The sequence below is a fragment of the Chiloscyllium plagiosum genome, unplaced genomic scaffold (assembly GCF_037043375.1).
Source record: "Chiloscyllium plagiosum isolate Xiang-an unplaced genomic scaffold, Cpla_swu_hap1 HiC_scaffold_38, whole genome shotgun sequence".
Lineage (NCBI taxonomy): Eukaryota > Metazoa > Chordata > Chondrichthyes > Orectolobiformes > Hemiscylliidae > Chiloscyllium > Chiloscyllium plagiosum.
The window spans coordinates 84,820,468-84,842,899 of NW_028270176.1; positions in this window are offsets into that span (position 1 = coordinate 84,820,468).

Consider the following 22,432-nt stretch of genomic DNA (forward strand, 5'->3'; position numbering starts at 1 on the left):
TTTGGTTGTCAGTGTCATCCTCAAACTCGAATGTATATCGCACTCAGCTTCCGCCGTCAGGAGCTGAGTGCAGCTCTTGTAAGCAGCTCTTACCATAGGACTGATATTTTTGGTACTCCAGCAGATACATTTTTTTCATAAAGATCGATGAATCATGACTCTCCGATTTGTAAGTGTTTACCAAGTGTCATCCCATGCTAATGCATTATCCATCATACTATGAGCTTCTGTCTTGCGTAAGAACCTTTATTTTGTGATACCTTGTGGAAAATCTCTGGAAAGCCTCATGTCTACCAATCCCCCTTTATCAAGGCCACTTGTTACATTCTGATGGTTTTCCAGAAAAACTTTGCATGATTTTACAGGCAAAATGTATTTCGCCTTTACCAAGACCATGCTGACTCTGTGTGAAGCTTTTCTAAATGTCCTGCAGTTCCTTCCTTAATAACAGACTCTTACAGATTCCCAGCATTAATGGTTAGGCTAAGTGATTCCTGCTTTCAGTCTAGCTCGTTTCTTGAAGACAGGCGCCACATTGGAGGGTCTCCAGATTCACGGGGTCACTCCTTTAATCCAGAGAGTTATGGAATATTTCACACAGAGCCACCAGCCACTCTGTGACCGCTTCTTTTAAAACCAGCTTTGAATTGCTGATGACCTGTTTACTCTTAATCTTATCTGTTTGAGAATTGCTGTTACAGGGATGTACTGCTGCCACTACCTCATGTATTGTGCTCTCCATCCACCCCTCGACGCTGTGACAGAGATAGGGGACCTTCTCATTCAGCCAGTCATTATAGTTACCATGAGACTGGAGGTGACCATTCTGCCTATTTAACGAGTTACAGAGGAAAATAGAACTAATCATTTTAGCTCGTTGAGTACATTTTCCTGCTCAGGAGGCCACTTAAACTGCGTGAGCTGCTACACAGGAAGCTGTTACTAACAGGAAATAGAGTAGAGATAAATGCTTATTTCATATTACATAGCTGTAACTGGTGGAGTGCCTCAGAAATCACTATGGGATCATCAACGATCAATATCTGTGTCAAAGATCTGGAGGAAGGGACTGAACACTCTGGGACACCCGGACGAACCAACCCAACCACTCTGTGGCCCAACACTTCAACTCCCCCTCTCACTCCACCAAGGATATGCAGGTCTTTGGACTCCTCCATCGCCAGACCACAACAACACGACGGTTGGAGGAAGAGCGCCTCATCTTCCGCCAAGGAACCCTCCAACCACAAGGGATGAACTCGGTTATCACCAGTTTCCTCATTTCCCCTCCACCACCTTGTCAAATCCATCGAACTCAGCACCGCCTTCCTAACCTGAAATCTTTATCCTGACCTCTCCGCCCACACCCCAGTCTGACCTATCACCCTCACCTTGGCCTTTTTCCACCTATCGCATTTCCGACGCCCCTCCCCCAAGTCCCTCCTCCCTACCTTTTATCTTAGCCTGCTGGACAAACTTTCCTCATTCCTGAAGAATGGCCGAATCGTCGATTCTCCTGTTCCCTGGATGCTGCCTGACCTGCTGCGCTTTTCCAGCAACACATTTTCAGCTCTGATGTCCAGCATCTGCAGACCTCACTTTCTCCTGAATATATCAAAGCCCAATTAGCTTAAACACCAAGCTGGTCATCCAGTATGTCATCAAATGGAGGTCGTGTGTCATCAATGTGATATAGGCAAAGGTAGGTTAGTGAGCAAACCTTATCCAGATATAGCAAAATGTGAGTTGACTATTTTGGATGGAAGTATAAAACAATGGTAAACAATTTAAGTGGAGAGAGATTGCAGAATTCTGTGATACAGCCGATATTTCTGATCCTGGTATACGAATCATATGTAGTTAGTCTGCACTTGCTGTTAGTGATTTGGAAGCTAAGTGGAATGATTGCGTTTCTGGCAAAGGGTACCAGGCTTAATCAGGAATGTTTTACTGCATCTGTACCGGTAAACATGAGGAGTGCAGATGCTGGAGATCAGAGTCGAACAGTGTGAGGCTGGAAAAGCACAGCCAATCAGGCAGCATCCGAGAAGCAGGAAAATTGGCGTCACGGGTGTAAGTCCTTCATCAGGAATATGCCTGAAACATCGAGTCTCCTGTTCGTTGGGTGTGGCTGACATGTTGTGGTTTTCCAGCTTCACATTTTACGAGTCTACATCTGTAGCGGGCATTGCTAAGACCACATCTGGCACATTATGTGCAGTTTTGATCCCTTAACCTAAAACAAAGTTGTAGAAGGTTATCAACAATATTTTGTTCACACGTTCCTGGAATGAAGGCCTTTTGTTCTGCAACATTATCAGTTTTGGACTTAGATGAGAAATCCTTTTGAAGCATACACAATTTTGAGAAAAGTCAGCTGGATGCATGCCCGTTTTCAGAGAGAGGAGCAGCTCGGGATCATGTATTGAAGCTTCCAACCCGCCTGGGGCACCGAGCAGCTTCTGAATGCTGCAGCTAAAATCAAAATGAGAAGATCTGGTCTGGGAGAGCTGGACACTGCCCTACAATTGTTACCACTGTTTTAATAAAACCTAAAGGACTCCTAAGTTAGTTACTTTAGCCATTTTCAATAGGCAGTTAGGCATCTCTGCCTTTAGGACCTCTCTTCAAATAAAAAGAGAAAATAACATTTTCAAAATGACAGCATTGTCACATCTCCTCCTTTGACAGAATGAACAATTAATACACAACAGCAGCTTCTTTTTAAACCCATTATTCTTACTCTATTAGTGGACTACAATACATATATATGACATTGACAGTAAGTATGCAAACATTCACAACTCCATTCTATTTCAGTCTGTATACTCCTGCCACAGAACGCCTCTGTCTTTCTTCATTCAAGTCTCGACAATTTGTCAGCAAGTACAGTTTCTTGTCCTGTCATCTGTATAACTTCCAAATCGAATGGCAGCAATAAAAACCTATATCTGAACAGACCAGATGTTTTCTCCCTAAATTTCTCCAAAGACGTTTAGGCGTTATGATCGTATATAGATTTGTCTTGGGCACGTTATTTGCAAGTTAAATGCTGAAATGTTGTAACACCAAAACCAAGCTCAAAGTCTCCTTCCAAGTTGTGAAATACTTCTCTTGATGGTTTCACCGGACACACCAACCACACGTTACATAATGGAACAATTTGCATCTCTCCAATAGTTCTTCTGAATGACATGTCTCCTCATTTCTCAGCATCAACAATTTACATGCCTCTGTACCTCTTAATGTTGTAACGTCTTTTCCTGCTACTCCTGGCCTATGCCAGACAACCTTACTCTCACAGGTGTATATTTTAAGAAGTTCTCATACATTCTTCTCAATTCATCATGGCATCCAAACTTTGATTTATGGACAAACTCATAATCATCAGCCATTTCTGCTTCTAATCTTACCATTGTAACTCTCTGCTCTTCTGCGTGAGTTCTCACTATTGCAGGAAGTGAATTTTTGAACTCCTTCGAAAAAAGAACCTTTCTAAGAGTATCATAGGTTTGCTCAGCTTTTTATACCCTTACCCACCTTTCAAAATTACTTTGATTCTTTCAAACTCAATTTGCGTTTAAATCAGGGACTCTTTTTTAGATTCCTGAAACACTGCCTGTCGGCTTCTGGCACAAGCTCATATGCTTTCTTCACCTTATACTCCCCAGATACCTCCTCCGATAGGGATACAAACAGATGACATCCACCCCATTGTCCATGGAACACCACATGGGACACGCTGGGAAGTGAACAACAGCCTGACACACACCATATCATTGTCTCTGAACTTCACCATGCCAGCAGTCGATACACTAGGGAGCCAGAAACCAAGGTCACGGAAAGGTACAGAGGGACAGAGAGGTCCACATTAAAGACAGAAACAGATAGTTAATTACCTGAGAACCTGTTGTGGAAATATGGGGAAAAAGACAGAGCAGTGGGACTAACTGGAGGAGTGAATCCTTCGAGAGCAAAATTATAAGAGTGAGAACATTGAATAAAGGTATTTTCAGGTGAATTGAAATGGTTTGTTCAATCAAATTCTGAAATTGCTTCACAGAACACTTCAAACAATGTACACTGGGCCAAGATGACAGCCCACAATGCTAGTGTATTGCTCAGTAAACTAAACTATCTGCCCAGCTGTGCACACTATGCTAGTGTTTTGCTCAGTAAACTACACTGTCTGCCCAGCATGGGGAGTATTGCAAAACGTTATTATCATATGGGACTGATACACTCAACAGATTACTGTCTAAAAGGGGAGGATTTCCATCTCCATTGGACCAGTATAAGTGAAGGTATGTGTGTGCATGTGCATGTGCTCGAGCATGCATGTGTTTGTGTCTGTGTGTGATGCACATGTGTGTGTGTGTGTGTGTGTGTGTGTGTGCATGCGGTTGCGTGATGCATTTGGGTGTTGAATTCAAAAATCATTGCATGCGAGAAAATACACATGAAGGAAAACAAATTAAATATGAACCACTGGCAGGGATTTGAATAAAAGACACAGAGAGACTGAGGGACGTTTCATGAACAGAAGAGTTAAAGTGCTTAAGAATAGTAAAATCAAGACATTGCCAGACACAATAGCGCTAGAGATCAGCGTGCACAGCAATGTCAGATGGATGGAATTTTGGTCTGAGTTCGAATCAGGTTTGTTTCTGCAGGTTTCAACCTGAGAGTGTCAGCAGCAGACTGTTGTCATCATTAATTCGGTATTTCACAGCTCAAGGTTCAAACAGCAGATGGGGTAAGACAGTGAAGAACTTTCTGGAGCAGTGTGTAGTTAAAGTTAATAATGGTCACGGCATGGTGTCAGTAATCAGATCATGGCCAAAGGGATCACCAAAGTTGTGATTCGTCTGTTTCAAACACAACCTGTATGTTTCACCTACACGCACCCCCCCCCCCCCCCCCCACCACCCCCCCCCCCCCCCCCACCGCCCCACCCCTCCCCACTCCTAGCCTGTCACCACCATGATTTGGAAATATACTGCTGTTGCTTCAGAATCGTTGGGTCAAATTTCTGGAATTCCCTCCCTACTGGCATTGTGGGTAAACTCACTGGTCAGTGTGAACTAGATGGAATGAATTCCAAACTGAATAGATTCTATGAAGCCTACTGCTTGCACAGTGGAGTTGTTGAACCAGCAGAGGATTATATTACATCATTTTAAACATACGAGGAAACAAGGTGTTATTCCCCATTTCAATTAATCGCCTGTCCCCAAAACAAGAGAGAGCCCATTACACAGTGTTTCAGGACAGAGCAGAACTCTCAAAATATATTAAGAAGTTAGCCTGGACCCTAATGTTTTCTTATTTTAGACATAAGGTGCCGTGTTCCAGGTCCAATTCAATTGATAAAAGTAATTGAAGTTACGCAAATCACAGTTTATTTGAACACTATTGTAAAAATATAATCAAAGAAAGATGAACGTGGAATAACTTCACTCTATTGGAAATCTTAACAAAACTCAATAAATTATTTTACTACTAAACAGCAACTGTTCCAATGTGGGAACATCTCATAAACACACCCTGGGCACAAAATTCAGGAAAACAAACTGCAGGACATGCAACTCCTGCAATCCAGAAAGGAAAATTCAGAGAGAGTAGCAGCCAGCGACATGTAGTACAGTGTACAGCCCTGGTGAGATCCCGGCTACAACTGCTGCAAACTGCCGACTATACGCCCTGCTTCTTTGAGACCTTGACTGTACTCATTGAGGCTGCTTCTATTGTTCCAACTTTTAAAAAAAAACTAAGGTCTCACAAACTATTTACTCAAGTTGCTCTGGAAGATTGCTCGGTAACTCTGACTGAAAACTTAAATTTAAAAGAGTCCTGGATAAAATAATCCCTTAAATCTACAACAGACAAATGCACAAACACGCATACAGACACTCATATATGAACAAACATGCAAACACAGTAACACAGTAGCGTCTTTGAGATAGAGTTTGGTAAACTTTTGATGAATAAGTGAATCAAGGGTAATTGGGAGGAGTGAGGAGTATGTGGTTGAGAAACAAACCGGCCATGATCAAGCAGCAGAGCAGATTCGATGGAGCTAATTCTGTTCTCGTTTCTTATGATCCAATGATATCTGGAAATGGCTTTGTGAGGGTGCTGTGCAGGCTGGTTTTGATAGATATTTAACCAAAAGATAGTCAGTAGTAATGTGGGGCATATTTGGAAGGCTGAATGGTTTTTGTCTATTCCTAATTATTGTCATTTCCTGTTCCTCAAAAGCAGTGGTGATTTTTTAGTGAGGTTGGCACATTTTGCACATTCTCCCCGTGTCTGCGTGGGTTTCCTCCGGGTGCTCCGGTTTCCCGCACAGTCCAAAGATGTGCAGGTCAGGTGAATTGACCATGTTAAATTGCCCATAGTGTTTGGTGCATTAGTCAGAGGGAAATGGGTCTGGGTGGGTTATTCTTCAGAAGGTCGGTATGGACTGGTTGGGCCAAAGGGCCTGTTTCCACACTATAGGGAGTCTAATTTACTCTAATGTAATCTAATCTGATCAAATATGTTATAAAATAAATGTCTTCTAATTAAGACTGAGTTAAGGATAATTTTTTCTCCTTGGCGATTTTCACATTCCCAGGGAACAGTGAAGACTGGGTTATTGAAGGTATTCAAGGCTGAGCTGTACTGACCATTGATAGCTAACAGAGTCAGTGTTTATTGGGAACAGACAGGAAAAGGATGCTCAGACACAATCATATCAGCCAAGAGCATTCTGAATGTTGCAGCAGGCCTGAGGGGGCAATTGGCCAACTGATGATCCTACCTCCTGTGTTGTTCTCTCAATCCACTCCTCAATGCTGTTACAGAGGGAGAGAAAGACCACATTCAGCCAGTAAGGCAATTAGACAGCGGGAGACCATTCTGCCCCTCCAAGGAGTTAGACAGAAACGAGGTGATGGTATTCAGCCCTCTTGTACACTCTACACAGCACAGGACGAGGCCATTCAAACTGCCTTCGGTGCTGAGCATTCACAGCAGGCTCCTGAATATAACAGGAAGTAGTGCTTCGAGATTAATATTGGTTTGCAGGTTGTAAAACTGGTATATATTAATCTCTGAGGTACTCCACTAGTTACAGTTATTTGGATGACCCGATGGATTGAAGCTATATGAGCTAATTTATCAAGATAGTCATTCAATGCTTTGTCAACTGGACGCAGGGAGTCAGCAATAGGATACAGACAGGCGTGGTTTAGTGCGAAAATATTCAGCAGAACCTGTTTAATGTAGATTATGAGAGTGAGTGTTTTGGAAGAAGGATATAAAATCAGTAATTGTTTAAATGGTGAGAGATTTCAGAACTCAGTGACACACAAGGAGTTTTGAGTACTGTTGTATGAATCATGTAAAGTTAGTCACCAAGTGTAGCAAATGATTAGGAAACTAAATGGAATGATGCTGCAAAGGGTATCGGTTTTAATCGTAGGAATGTTGTACTGCATTAGTACAGGGCATTGCTGAGATCACGCCAGATGCAATGTAAATTGTTTTGAATCCTAAACTGACAAAAAAAGAAAGATTCAAATTGAGGAAGGACACCATTCAGACCCAAAATGTTAACTTTGATTTCACTTCACAGAAGTTGCCAGATCTGCTGCGATTTTCCAGGAAATTATGTTCATGTTCCTGATTTACAACAGGAAGTTGCATGTAGAATTTTATATTGATTATCGGGTTGGAAAACTGAAACCAGTGGAATGCTCAAGGTTTATATCTGTTATTGACAGTGCTTTTGGTTTCTGGATAATAAAAAAAAAACATTCATTACATTTAGAAACTTCCAAAGATACTTCACTTTATTGTTTCTGTGTTGAAGGTTTTGTATTATGAAAGATATGCATTTTAGGTCTCAGTGTAAGTGTTCTTGCTACTGTGCTAAACAAGATCTTGAAAACCGTGCATCAGATGAATACCTGATGGACATTTCCTCTTGTATGGGAGACTAAAGCTCGGAAATCCATTTTAAGAATATGTATTCACTTTGACGCAGATATTGGAAAGTCATTAACCTTTTTGTGTAAAAGATAAAAAAAAAGATTCGTCACAGAATTGAACAACATGGAACCACGCCTTTTGTTCAACTAATACTACCAGTCTAAGTTTGGCCCATATACCTCCAAACCTTTCCTATTTGTGTACCCACCCAAATATCTGTTAAATGTTGTAACTGTATATGCACCCGCCACTTCTTTTGAAAGTTCATTACACACACTAATATCTCCATATTAGTTGCCCCGCAGGTAATTTTATATTCTTTCTCTTCTCACTTTAAAATATTCTCGCTGGTTTTGAATTCCTCCATCCGAGGGAACAGAAACATGCCATTCACCTTATAAATATTCCACATGATTTTATAATGTTACCCTTGGATCCTCTGCGCTCCAGGGAAATTAGATCCAATCCATTCCCTACGTTCTTAGTAACATTCCAGTAAATATATTTTAACTCTAACAAACTTAATAATGCCCTTCCTCTGACTGAGAGATCAGAACTGGACCAGTATTCCAACAGAGGCCTTATCAATGCCCTGTACGAACTCAATATGAAATGCCGACACCTATAGTGAACATCTGAACCTTCCAAAAATCTTTTTCGTCATGTGATACAAAGTTCAAAGAATTATATACCAAAATCCCTCGATATCTATTGCCTGAAGTAGTACCTGGGACTGTAAAATTATTTGTTTTACTTCATGCGCTTGATCATTTTACCAAAAATGCAGTACCTCACATTAATTTTATCTAATCTTCATCTGTCACTGCTCAATCCATTGACCTAATTGATCAATATCTCTTTGCAATCGCAGACAACTGTCTCACTGCCCAATATCAATTTTGGTTACATCTGTAAATGTACCAACCATGCCTTCGATATTATAATCCTAATCTTTTACATCAATGACAAACAAAACTCCATCCAGTACTGATCCCTGTGGAAAATGCTGGTCACAGGCTTCCAGGCCAAAGCAAAATCCTCTATTTTGTCTCCTTTTGTCAAACCGAATTTACATCCAGTTGTCAACCATACCTGCAATCACATGTGCTCAAACTTTATTAATTAGTCTACCATGCAGAACCTTATCAAAGGCTTTGATTAGATTACTTACAATGTGGAAACAGGCCCTTCGGCCCAACAAGTCCACACCGACCTGTTAAAGCGCAACCTACCCAGACCCATTCCCCTACATTTACCCCTGCACCTAACACTACGGGCAATTTAGCATGGCCAATCACCTCACCTGCACATCTTTGGACCGTGGGAGGAAACCGGAGCACCCGGAGGAAACCCACGCAGACACGGAGAGAATGCGCAAACTCCACACAGTCAGTCGCCTGAGGCAGGTATTGAACCCGGGTCTCTGGTGCTGTGAGGCAACAGTGCTAAACACAGTGCCACCGTGCCACCCACAAATGTTTTTTGAAACAACATCTATCATTCTGCTACAATCAATCTTTTTGTTTACTTCATTTAAAACAAACTAACTCATGTTTGAAAGACATGATTCCTCTCACACAAAACCTTTCTGACTAACACAAATCAGCCCTTCCCTCTCCATGCATGTAAATCTTATCTTTCAGAATCACTTCCAATACCGTATTCATCACCGGTGCCAGACACACAGTCTATCATTTCCATGCTTTTCTTTCCAACCTTTCTAAGTAGCAGCATTAGCCACCCTCCCGTCCTCCAGTACTTCACTTGTGTTACAGATGATTCGACTATAACTGCTGGGTTCCCATAGTTTCAAAGAACAAAGAACAAAGAAAGAATAACGAAGAATGTTACAGCACAGGAACAGACCCTTCATCCAGTGCCGATTCAGTTCTTCGATCTAAGCCTATTTTCTAAGGAACTGTATCGCTTTGCTCCCTGCTCGTTCATACATTTTTCTAGATAGATCTTAAATTACGCTACTGTGCCTACCACTAACACCACTACTGGCAATGCGTCTCAGGCACTCCCACCATCTGTGTAATGAACTTACCATATATACCTCCCCTCAACATCTCCCATCTCACGTTTAACTTGTGGCCCCTACTTATTCAGTACGCCAATCTCCGCAAAAAATCTTGCTATCCACCCTCTCTATACCTCTCACGATTTTGTAGATCTCATTCAGATTCCCCCACCCTGACCTCTGTATTTCTAATTAAAATAATCCTAACCTACCCAACTTCTCTTCATAGCTTGTACCCTCCATATCAGGTAATATCATAGTGTACCTCTTCTGCACTCTGTCCAAAGCATCCACATCGTTTTGGTAATATGGCGACCAGAAATGTACCGGATATATCGCCGCAACATTGCCTTATTGACTGTAACATGACCTGCCAAATTTTGTACTCAATACCTCGTTTGATGAAGGAAAACATTTCATATGTCTTCTTGACAAATCTATTGACCTGCAATACCACCTGCAGTGATCAAATGACTTGAACACACAGAGAGCTCTCTATACATTTATTTTCCTCTGGACATTTCCACTTCCTATATAATTCACTCTTGAATTGGATCTTCCGAAATACATGACCTCGCATTTGACAGGATTGAACTCCATCTGCTACTTCTCAGCTCAACTCTCCAATCTACATATCTTTCCTTCCACAATGCCCTGACATACACATAATCTGGTCCTGGAAATTGATTATTCCTTATGGTTTCTCAGACCTTGTACACACAACACCCAAATCTCTCTGCGTTGGTCTTTTGTTTTCACAGTCTCTCTCTCCATATGAATAATAATCTGCTTTTTTATTATTCCTTCTGAAGTCCCTGACCTCACACTTTATTACAAAGAACTCCATCTTCTAATTACGTCGTGCAGATTTCTTATATCCTTATCACAGTATGACTCCAAACTATTTTTACGATCATAAAATATGCACAGATGGCTTTCTTCCCCCACCCCACCCCTGCCAAACCTTTAATACAGAGAGTAAAAAACTGGGAGTCCAAGGGCTGACATTTCTGGCACTCCACTTATTATATCTCTCTGAACTCAACCGACATATTCATCAAGACTTACTCCTTGTTGTCTTCACAAATGTTCAATCTCTGAACAATAACCCATAAGTTCCTACCGTGTGCAATACACGCTTTATATGGTACTTTACAAAATGTTTACCAAATCTAATTACACAATCTAAGGGTTCACTTTTATCATCACTGCTTCTCCTTTTCAGATAACTCTGTTGAGTTTATTTGATTCCATTAAATTATTGTAAAAGCCCGCTTTTTTTCCTGAATAATAGGCTCGAGCAGTTTCGTAATAATAGACATGAGCCTCCGTGGCCTTTATTTTCCTGCTTTCTGCCTTGCTCCCTCCTTGAAGTCAGGCATCACATTAAGACCTTTGAATCCATTTAAATCTCCTTGGACTGCAGTGATATTTCAGCAAATGCCAGGAATATGTCTGGAGCACATTATTTCGAAATCCGAGAAACAGAGCAAACGGGTTGCCCTGAAGATAAGAACTGCGATCCTTTGGGATATTCTCTGTCGAAACAGTGTCACAACCAATATAAAATACATGCTTGAGTCATTTGAAAGGGTTTTTTTCCTGTGTTGAGTTTCCCAATCTCATCTTCCAATTGTTCCAAAAAAGGTTTGTGCTATTACCTTTTTTCTTAATTTTATTTCCACATGGATTCTCATACTTTTTTTGTTTATGCTTTGCAACAATTGACCTTCTTAAATCAATTGTCTCCAACTTTATTCGCTTTACGTTTTTCAACTGCTGGGCTCTAAAAAAAAAAGTCCCAAACCTCTGGTCTACCAGCAGTTTTCATCATTTGTGCGCCTTTGTTTTCATTAGGTACTCACCCTGACTATATTTGTTTATTATCCAAAGTTCATCATCTCATCAATTTCTTTTTGATGTGTTTTTAATTTGTTCTTGGAAGTAGTGAATTACTAGCGAGGTCAGTCTTAGTTTCCTATCCCTAATTGCCCAGAGGGCAGTTATGAGTCAACCACATTGCTGTGGAACTGGAGTCACATGTAGGCCAGGTAAGCATGACAGATTCCTTCCCTGAAGGACTTTAGTGAACCAGAGTGGTTTGCCCTACAATTGACAATTGATTCATGGTCATCATGAGATTCTTAATTGCAGATTTTTTTTTTAAATTGAAATCAATTTCCACCATCTACTGTAGCAGGAAGGTCCCAGAACGTTGCTGGGGTCTATGGATTAACAATCTAGTGACAACACCACAAGGCCATTGGCTCCCCATCATGTTTGACTATTGTGAAATGTTAAGTTTAATACCTGCCAACTTTATCAACTAAACTTCCTCTCTGTCTATTTTCCAGCTAATTTTCCCAACAGGTGCCTAAGCTGTTGTTTATAACATAAGAACTAGGAGCAGGAGAAGGCCGTCCAGCCCTTCGATCCTGCTCCATCATTCAATAAGATTATGGCTGACCTTTTTGTGGACTCAGCTCCACTTACCCAACCTCTCACCGCATCCGTTATTTTCTTCCATTGTTCCAAAAAAAACCTTACTTTAAAACAGTTTCCTGAATAGCGTCAATTACTTCCCTGGGCAAGGAATTCCACAGATTAACAACCCTCTTGGTGAAGACATTCTTTCTCAATTCAGTCCTAAATCTGTTTCCTCTAATCTTGCAGCTAGGCCTCTTATCCTAGCTTCACCTGTCAGTGGAAACATACTCTCTATTTCTATCTGATCCATTCCCTTCATCATTTTATGTGTTTCTATAAGATCCCCCTCATTGTTCTGAATTCCAATTAATATAATCCCAATCTACTCAGTCTCTCCTCATAAATCAACCCCCTGAACGCCAGAATGAACCTCTTCTGCACCGCTCCAGTGCCAGTACATCCTTTCTCAATACGGAGACGAAATCTGCACACAGTAGTGCAGATGTGATCTCAAGAGCACCTTGTACAGCTGTAACATTACCTCTCTCCTTTTAAACTCAACCCCTTTAGCAATGAAGGAGAACATTATATTTGCCTTCCTAACCAATTATTGTACCTGCAGACCAACAGTCTGTAATTCATGCCTGATTCTTCTCAAACCTCCAAGGGGTTTTCCCATGTGGATTCAGGTATGATCAGCTGACGATGACGAACATTGAGTTTCAATGGATTGACAGAGAATAATTGTGAAAGTCATGAGTCAAAGTTGCTGATATCCCTGTCTGACAGGGAGCTTCACGTGTGACGCTTTGGGAAGTGAATGAAAATGCAAGCAATAACACAGTACCATCAACTGTACAGGGGCTCAAATCATGGTCAAAGAGGGAAACAGAGAGAAACACTTTAATTTTGAGCACATTTCTGGAAGGGAAAAAATTGAGGGATCTATGAGAAATGACTTGCGGAATGAGACTAATTGGAGATGTGATGCCAGAGAGAGACATTGATAAGAATGAGAACTTTAAAATGAGATATTACCAGACCAGATGCCACTGTAGGTCAACGATTATGGGGGTGATAAGTGAATTAGCCTCCGTGTGAGTTGATGGACAAGCAGCAGAGTTGAGGACAAACTGCGGTTCATGGGGAGTATGAAGTGAGACGCCAATGAGACGATTATTAGAATAGTTGAGACATGGATGAAGTTTTCAGAAGCAAAGTGCCTCAGGCAGGGATACATATCGAGGCTGCAATAGAGCTGGGAAATGGGGAAAGTGTTGGTGACAGATAGGAAAATTAGGAAGAAACTCAATTCACTTGAAACTAGAATGCTGAGATTGTACACAAACTTGTTCAGGCTCAGGTAAAAGCTGGGAGAGGAATACAGTCAGTACATGTGGGAGATCACAGCAGAGTATGATGATACAGGCTCCTGTGTTTGAACAGTTAGTACTGATTAATGCAGGAATTATCTATGGGGCACAAGGGAGAAAGAGAAACCAATTTATAAAAATAGAACATGTCACTAATTCTAGCATTGATACGATACTTAAAATAAGGACATCACTACTTAGACGATGTTACAGCTTCCAAAAGATTGATCATCAAAACAAAAGCATGGCCTATGTAAGATACAGAACACAGCTCCCTCATTGTCTGTGTGCAGAGATGGGGGTGGGGGGTGGGGGTGGGAGTGGTATTGGACATTTCAGTAAGGATGCTAGACTACAGTTATGCAGGAATTCGTCGGTTTACAACTTGAATCATATTTTCAAATTTGGTCAGTCTTTTTTGTAAGTATGCAAATACCTCGTATGCTGTCCAGAAAGCGTTTACTCATTTGAAGCTTCAGATATTCAGGTTATCTTTTGAGAAAAGGTGATAAGCTGGCCTTATGTACATGTGTGCTCAGGCGAGAGGAATGAATTTATAAAGCGCTGTATAATAGTCAAAACGTACATATGAAAATGATGATGTAAATTATTGGTGGATCCACCTACAGTTTTAACATTGCTATTTATCATTTGATATCATATATGAGTTGTGTACAATTTTTTAGCACTATGTCAAAGAAGTACAAACGGAGGCAGCCGAACTGGGAGCCTGCCATTCAGCTCCTTGTGCTTACACTGATTGAATAAGGTCACGCTGAGCTGATTATAGAATTGGACCTGCATTCTCAACTAATCTGCAGATCTATTCAGCACTTTACTGACCTAAAACCAATCTATTTCTGCCTTAGAAATGTGTTTAAGGTCTCTGGGTCCACTAAATTTTCATGGAGAGAAATCCAAAATAAAACCAACTGCAGAAAGGAAAGTTAATTGATGTTTTGAACGGGTGATCTCTCATGTTTAACAAATGAACTATAAGTTTGGATGTTGCACGTAATTCAAATCATTCTGTCACAGCTAATCTGTCAGGATCCAACAGTATGTTTATCAGACCGTGAGCCAACATAATCTGTTCAACAAATCCAGTCTGCTCCACAATTCATTACCATCATGACTGATTGATGATCTTTAAATCCGCTTCTTGCCTTATCCCCATAGCTCCTAACTCCCTTACTGCTTTGAAATCTGTCCACCATCTGCATTGATTAGACCGAGCGGCAGGGTTTCAACAGGCCTATCATTCAGTAACCGTCTGAGAGAGAAGGTACTCCTCACCTTCATAAAGATATGCTCCTTTTGATTGAGGCTATACCCTCTGCTCCTGGACTCTCCCACAAATTGAGACAACCTTGTTTGCAATGAGCTTGTCAAGCCTACTGACAATCGGACTTTGTTTTCATTAAGATCTCCTCTTATTCTTCCAAACACCAATGAGTTTTTGACGAAACTACTCAAGTTCACTCCAGAAGAAAATGGCTCAATTATCAGGATTAATTCTGTGGAGCTTCTCCCATCCGCTACCAACGCGTCTGTTATCTCCTCTACATATTTCCTTAGAAAATTAGAACAGAACCATTCACATTTGTGCGGGTTCAGTCTGCGTAGAAACGTGTACGTGTTTAGAATGATATTTATGCACCACCACATTTGAAATAATTGTGCAATCCAATTTCCTATAATTGATGAATTGCATGCCAACTTTTTTACTGTCAAGCCAAGGGCCTGAAATTCCTGAGTCCTTTCACTGACAAATTAGATTCAGCTCTTCTATTTTGCTTGACAATATTGATCCGTACAAACTTTCCAATGCTATATGTCAGATGCCAACTTTGTGTGCACTCACCTTATTTTTTTTCTATCTCATGGTAAACTCCTTTCATCATCCTCACCATTTGCCTTCCCCACTTCTGTTTTTGTTACTCACAGATATGGAGGTAGTACTTTCATTTCTATCACCCAAGTTATTGTGTGGTTAGTTATTCCGGCCCCAGCACTGATCCCTGTGGCACTGCACTAGTTAAAGGTCATCGTCCCAAAAATAGATCCTAGATGCTTCTCTTTCAGCGGATCCTCTCTGCAGACATGTTATACACAATTAAACTATCAAGTGAGAGCAGGAATTAAACCCATACTATTAGTATCGTTCTGTTGATAAACTAGCTATCTCGGCAACTTAACTTACCAACACCCAGTCCCTGACACAACTGAAACATGGACATCGACATTTATATTCAATGTTGCTCACAATAACTGATACAATTCCGTGACGTTGCCTCATTACTTATTGTACCTGCATAAAACGTTTTGCAAATAAATTAAAAGTGCACCCAGATTGCATTGCATCCTATAACTCTGTCATCTCTCATCTTATTTTCTTTCTTCTAATTGATGATTTCGCAATTCCTCATATCATACGTTTGCTTCTTCTTGTTCATCTGACATATCATTACGTTTTTCAAACCATAAAAATGTGATGGAAATAGATTGTTTGCATAAATTTAAGGGTGGGAGTGCATGTATTCATATTCCTGTTAAGAAGGGGCTCAAGCATTTTGAGAGTAGAGGCGAATGTTAGATACAAATCAAAAAGGAGTCAATCACGATCTTGTTGAATGTCAGAAAGCGAGGGGCCAAATAGACCACATCTGCTTCTAGTTTCTATGCATATTCCTGGACAATTACTTTCCGGATGACCTCCTTTTCATCAATATTACCTAGAACATTATAGCACAGTGTAGGCATTTTGGCCCTCGATGACGTGCCGACCTACAGAGCCAACTTCAAAAACACCATCTAACCTACACTATTGCACTTTCATTCTTATGTCTATCCAAAGATCATTTAAATGTCCTTAAAGTTGGCATGTCTACTTTTGTTGCAGGCAGGACATTCCACACCCCTACTACACTCTGAGTACTGAAACTATCTCGGACATCTGTCCTACATCTACCCGCCTCAATGTAAACGATGTCCCCTCGTGCTAGCGATCATCATCCGTGGAAAAAAGGCTCTCACTGTCCACCCTTTCTAACCATCTGATTACCTTATATGTTTCAGTTAAGTCACCTCTCAGCCTTCTCCCCTCTAACGAAAATAGCCTCAAGTCCCTCAGCCTTTCCGCGTAAGACCTTCCCTCCATATTGAGCATCTTTCAAGTAAATCTCTTCTGAACACTTTCCGAAACATCCACATCCTTTATATAATGCGGTGACCCTTGCAGCCGCACCAGATTTTTATACAGCTGCGGCATGATCTTATGGATCCGAAACTCAATCTCTCTACTAATAAAGGATAACACACAGTATGCCTTCTTAATAACCCTATCAGCTGGATTGGAACTTTCAGGGATCTATGTACATGGACACCAACATCTCTCTGTTCATCTACCTTGCAAAGAATCTTACTATTAACCCAGTTCTCTGCATTCGTGTTACTCCATCCAAAGTGAATTAATTCACACTTTTCCACATAAAACTCCATTTGCCATCTCTCATTACAGCTCTGCATCTTTTCTATGACCCTCTGCAATCTACAACATCCTTCGGCACGCTCCACAACTCTACTGACCTTAGTATTATCTGCAAATTTAATTGCCAATCTTTCTAGCCCTCATCCAGCTCATTTGTAAAAATGACAAAGAGCAGCGGACCCAAAATAGATCCTTGTGGTACACCAATGTTAGCTGAATCCTAGGATGAACATTTCCCATCAACCACCACCCTCTGTCTTCTGTCAGCTAGTCAATTTCTGATCAAAACCACTAAACAACCCTCAACCCCATGCCTCCATATTTTGTGAAATAGACTACTGTGGGGAACCTTATCAAATGCTTTACTGAAATCCATCTACACCACATCAACCACTTTACCCTCATCCAGCTTTTTTGTCACCTTGTCAAATATGGGCGGCACGGTGGCACAGTGGTTAGCACTGCTGCCTCACAGCGCCTGAGACCCGGGTTCAATTCCCGCCTCAGGCGACTGACTGTGTGGAGTTTGCACGTTCTCCCCGTGTCTGCGTGGGTTTCCTCCGGGTGCTCCGGAGGTGTCCCTCCAAACGATGTGCAGGGTCAGGTGAATTGGCCATGCTAAATTGCCCGGAGTGTTAGGTAAGGGGTAAATGTAGGGGTATGGGGTGGGTTTCGCTTCGGCGGGTCGGTGTGGACTTGTTGGGCCGAAGGGCCTGTTTCCACACTGTAATGTAATGTAATGTAATGTAATGTAAAAACTCAATCAGGTTTGTGAAGCACGACCTACCCTTCCTAAAACCATGTTTACAAGCCATATAAACCTATCCCTTTCTAGATTATGTTAAATCCTATAACTTATAACCTTTTCCAATGCTTTATCCACAAATAAAGTAAGGCTCACTGGTTTATATTTCCCAGGATTGTCTCTATTCCCCCTCTGGAACAAGAGAACAGCATTTGCTATCCTCCAGTCTTCTAGCAGATTCCTGTAGACAATGACGACATAAAGATCAAAGCCAAAGAGTCTGCAAACTCCTTCCTGGCTTTCCAGAGAATCCTAGGATAAACCCATACAACCCAGGGGACTTACTTATTTTGACGTTTTCCATAATTACTCACATCTCCTCATTTTGAACTTCAGTCCCATCTAAAGTCTCGTGGCCTGTATCTCAGTATACTGTTCAACAACATTGTCTTTTTACAGTGTGAATAATGACGTAAAATGATTATTTAGCGCATCCCCGTCTCGTCTGACTCAATGTACAGCTTCCCACTACTATGTTTGATTGGCCCTAATCTTACTCTTCATTCCTGATATACCTAGAAAAATCAATAAGGTTTTCCTTGATCCTATCTTCCAACGGCTTTTCATGTCCTCTCCTGGCTCATTTTATAGCTTTCTTTAAGTACTTTCTTTAAGTATTTCCTCGGTAATTTGTAGCTCTTAAGCGCTCTAACTGAGACCTTCTTGTCTCACCGTAAAATCAGACTTATTCTTCCTCTTGACAAAAGATTCAACTTCTTTAATAAACCACAGCTTACTCGCTCAACCACTTCCTTCCTGTCTGACAGGCACATAATTATAAAGGACACACAGTAGCTGTTCCTTGAATAAGCTCCACATTCCAATTGTACCCAATCCCTGCAGTTTCCTTCCCCATCCTATGCATCCTAAAACTTGCCTCATTGCATCCTAATTAGCTTTCTCCCAGCTACAACTCTTGCCCTGCCATATATACCTATCTTTTTCCATCGCTAAAGTAAACATACTCAAATTGTGGTCGCTAACACCAAAGTGCTCACCTATCTCCAAATCTAAAATCTTGTCCAATTCATTACCCAGTACCAAATCCAATGTGGCATCCCTCCTTAGTAGCCTGTTGAGAGGTTGTGTACACATTGGACAAAAACTGACACATCTCAAGTACCTGCACTCTAATATTCCCAGTCAATATTTGGAAAATTAAAGTCCCGCATAACAATTACGCTGTCACTCTCGCTCATATCAAGAATCATTTTTGCTATCCTTTCCACTACATCTCTGGAACTATTCGGAGGCCTTTAGAAAATTCCCAACAGGATGACCTCTCCTTCCCTGTTTCAAAACCTCAGCTCTTACTTCCACATTAGACGAGTCCACAAACGTCCTTTCTGCCACTGTAATACTGTCCTTGATTAACAATGCCACACCTCCACCACCCCCCCACCCCCCCCAACGCCCCCATCTCTTACCATATTCCCTCTTCTTGCTGAAACATCTAAATCCCGGAACCTGCAATAACAATTCCTAGATCTGCTCTACAATATCTCTTAAATGGCCACAACATTGAACTCCCACGTTTTAACCAATGCTGCATGTTCACCCAAATCATTCCGCATGCTCCTTGCATTAAAGCAGACACACTATAAACCAGCTTCTTGCTTGATGGTGCCCTCTTGCGACGTTGAAACCATTTTTCTTTCCTCACTATTCTCAACCTCCTGTATGTTGGAACTAAAATTTCGGTTTGCATACCCCAATGGAATTAGCTTAAAGTGTTCCGGAGATTATTAGTAAATTCCTCCTCACCCAAGGCTATTGGTACCCCTCTGGTTCAGGTGAAGACCATCCTGTTTGGAGATGTTCCATCTACTCCAGAAAGAGACCCAGTTATCCAGGAATCCAAAACCTATATCCTGCACCTTCCCTTTAGCCACGTGTTCAGCTCATCTTACTCCCTATCCTCACCTATTAAATTCATGCAATTCTTTGTCATTACTTGTCATGGAATCTGCAATATGCCTCAGAGTAAATCATTACATTTCATTAACCAGCATCTTCAAAACCGACAAACACATCCACCCCGAGGGACAAGTGCAGCAGGTATATCGGAGCACAATTATTGACAAGTTTCTCTGCAAGTCAGTTGCCAATCGTGCCTTGGAAACATATTGTTCATTCAGAGATTTTTTGTCGAAATTCTCGAATTCCCTCTGAATGGCATTTTGGTTCTATCTGCACCAAATAGCCATCAGCAGACCAACAAGCAATCAATTGCAAGGCAACCTGCGATGACCAATAAACAATGGCTCCATGGACATATTCTACGCAATACAAGTTATTCAGTTCACTGGTATGTCTGAAATTGTTTTCTGTCATCCACCCGGAAAACAGAAACAATGTGTGCACCTCGCCTGGAGTAGGTTCTCTCCATCAGCTAATGGATACATCGATGGACAGCATTGTGGGAGATGATGGAATTTACATCTCCTCTTGCCTGGGAAGTTCTGGATCATAAGCACTCAATAAAACCGTGACCTTCATGGTTAATGTGAGCACAGTCTTCACCTACTGTAAGTCTAAATAATTTGTTGAAAGGGATTGGGTGACACAGCTGTGACATAATCTTTTCTTTGAACAAGACTTGCCTCACTCTGTGTCACACTTTCCCAATTTGTTAGGGAAGTGTTCCTGGCAAACTATGGATGTATTTGTCATATCCAAACTGCCTCAACTCCCTGCCCTAGCCCGACATCAGCCTCTTACTTTTTTACACGGCTTTCCCCATTCTAAAATATTTGGTCAGTTTGTCAGTCACATTGGATATCCTCAGTGAATTTATGCTGCAACTGAGGAAACCATTCCCAACCTCTCCAATTACTTTTCACAGAGATAAGTATGTTACATTCCACAAATACACAGCATGACCACTTATTGGTGATTAGAGTAGTTTCGTTCCCTATCTTTGATCTCTTCTGTTCAATTCCCTTTCTTTGGAGACAGTGTCAGATTTTCAAGTACTCTCAACAGTCTGAATATTGGGACACTCGATCTCTCCAGAGAGATGAATGAGAGTGTATATTGTACCATTTTCTGATGGTTAGCATCTTGAACACCAACACCAGTGGTGCCCATGGATGTAACATTGAAACATAGAAAACGTAGAAGCACAGACGATAGGAGGACTCCATTCGGCCCTTTGAGCCTATTCCATCATTCACCGCAGCATGGCTGATCATCCAACTCAGTAGCCTAATGCTGCTTTCTCCCCATACCCTTTGATCCCATCACTCCAAGTGCAATAGCGACCCATCTCTTCACAACATTCAATATTTTGATATCAACTACTTCCTGTGGTAATGATTTCCAGAGGCTCACCTCTCGTTGGGTGACGAAATGTCTCCTCATCTCTGATGGTCCACCCTGAATCCTTGGACACTGACAGGTCTCGACACACCCACCATCGGGAACATCCTCCCTGCATCTACCCTGTCTTGTTCTGTTAGAATTCTATTAGTCAATCTGAGATCCCCCCCAACTCGTTCGTCTGAACTCCAGTGAAAACAATCCCTACGTAGTCAAACACTCCTCATACATCAGTCCTGCGAAACCCGGAATCAGCCTGGTACACCTTCGCTGTTATCCCTCAAGAGCAGCAAAAACGTTCCTCAGAAAAGGAGACGAAAACTGCACACAGACTTCTCGGTGTGGCCTCACCAAAGCTTGGGAAACCTGCAACAACACATCGCTGCTCCTGTACTCAAAATCTCCCACAAAGAAGGCCATCATACCATTTGTTTCTTTACCGCCTGCTGCACCTGCATGACAAACGTCAGAGACTGATTAGGCAGGGCACCAAGGTGCTGCTGTGAATTCCCGTCTCCCAACTCCCAACTCAATGTTCTGCCCAGTAAAACAAAGCATACCAAACACCTTCTTCACTTTCCTATATACTTGTGACTTCAATTGCAAGTATCTATGAACATGCACTCCAAGGTTCCTATTTAGCAACACACCACCAAGACCTTTCCACTGATTGCATAAATGCTGCTATGATTTGCCTTTCCAAAATGCAGCACCTCACATTTATAAAAATTAATCTTCATTTACTACTCCTCAGTACATTTTATTCTGAGATAACAATCTTTGATGTCCACAAGACCTCCAATGTTGGTGTCATCTGCAGATATCTATACCACAAAATTCACTTCCAAACCATTTATGTAAATGTCGAAAAGTAGTGGAAACAACACTGACCATTGTGGCACACCACTGGTCTCAAGCCTCCAGTTTGAATGGCAAAACTCCTCCACCACCACACTCTGTCATCTACCTTTGAACCAGTTCTGTAGCCAAATGGATGGTTTTCCCTGTATTCAATG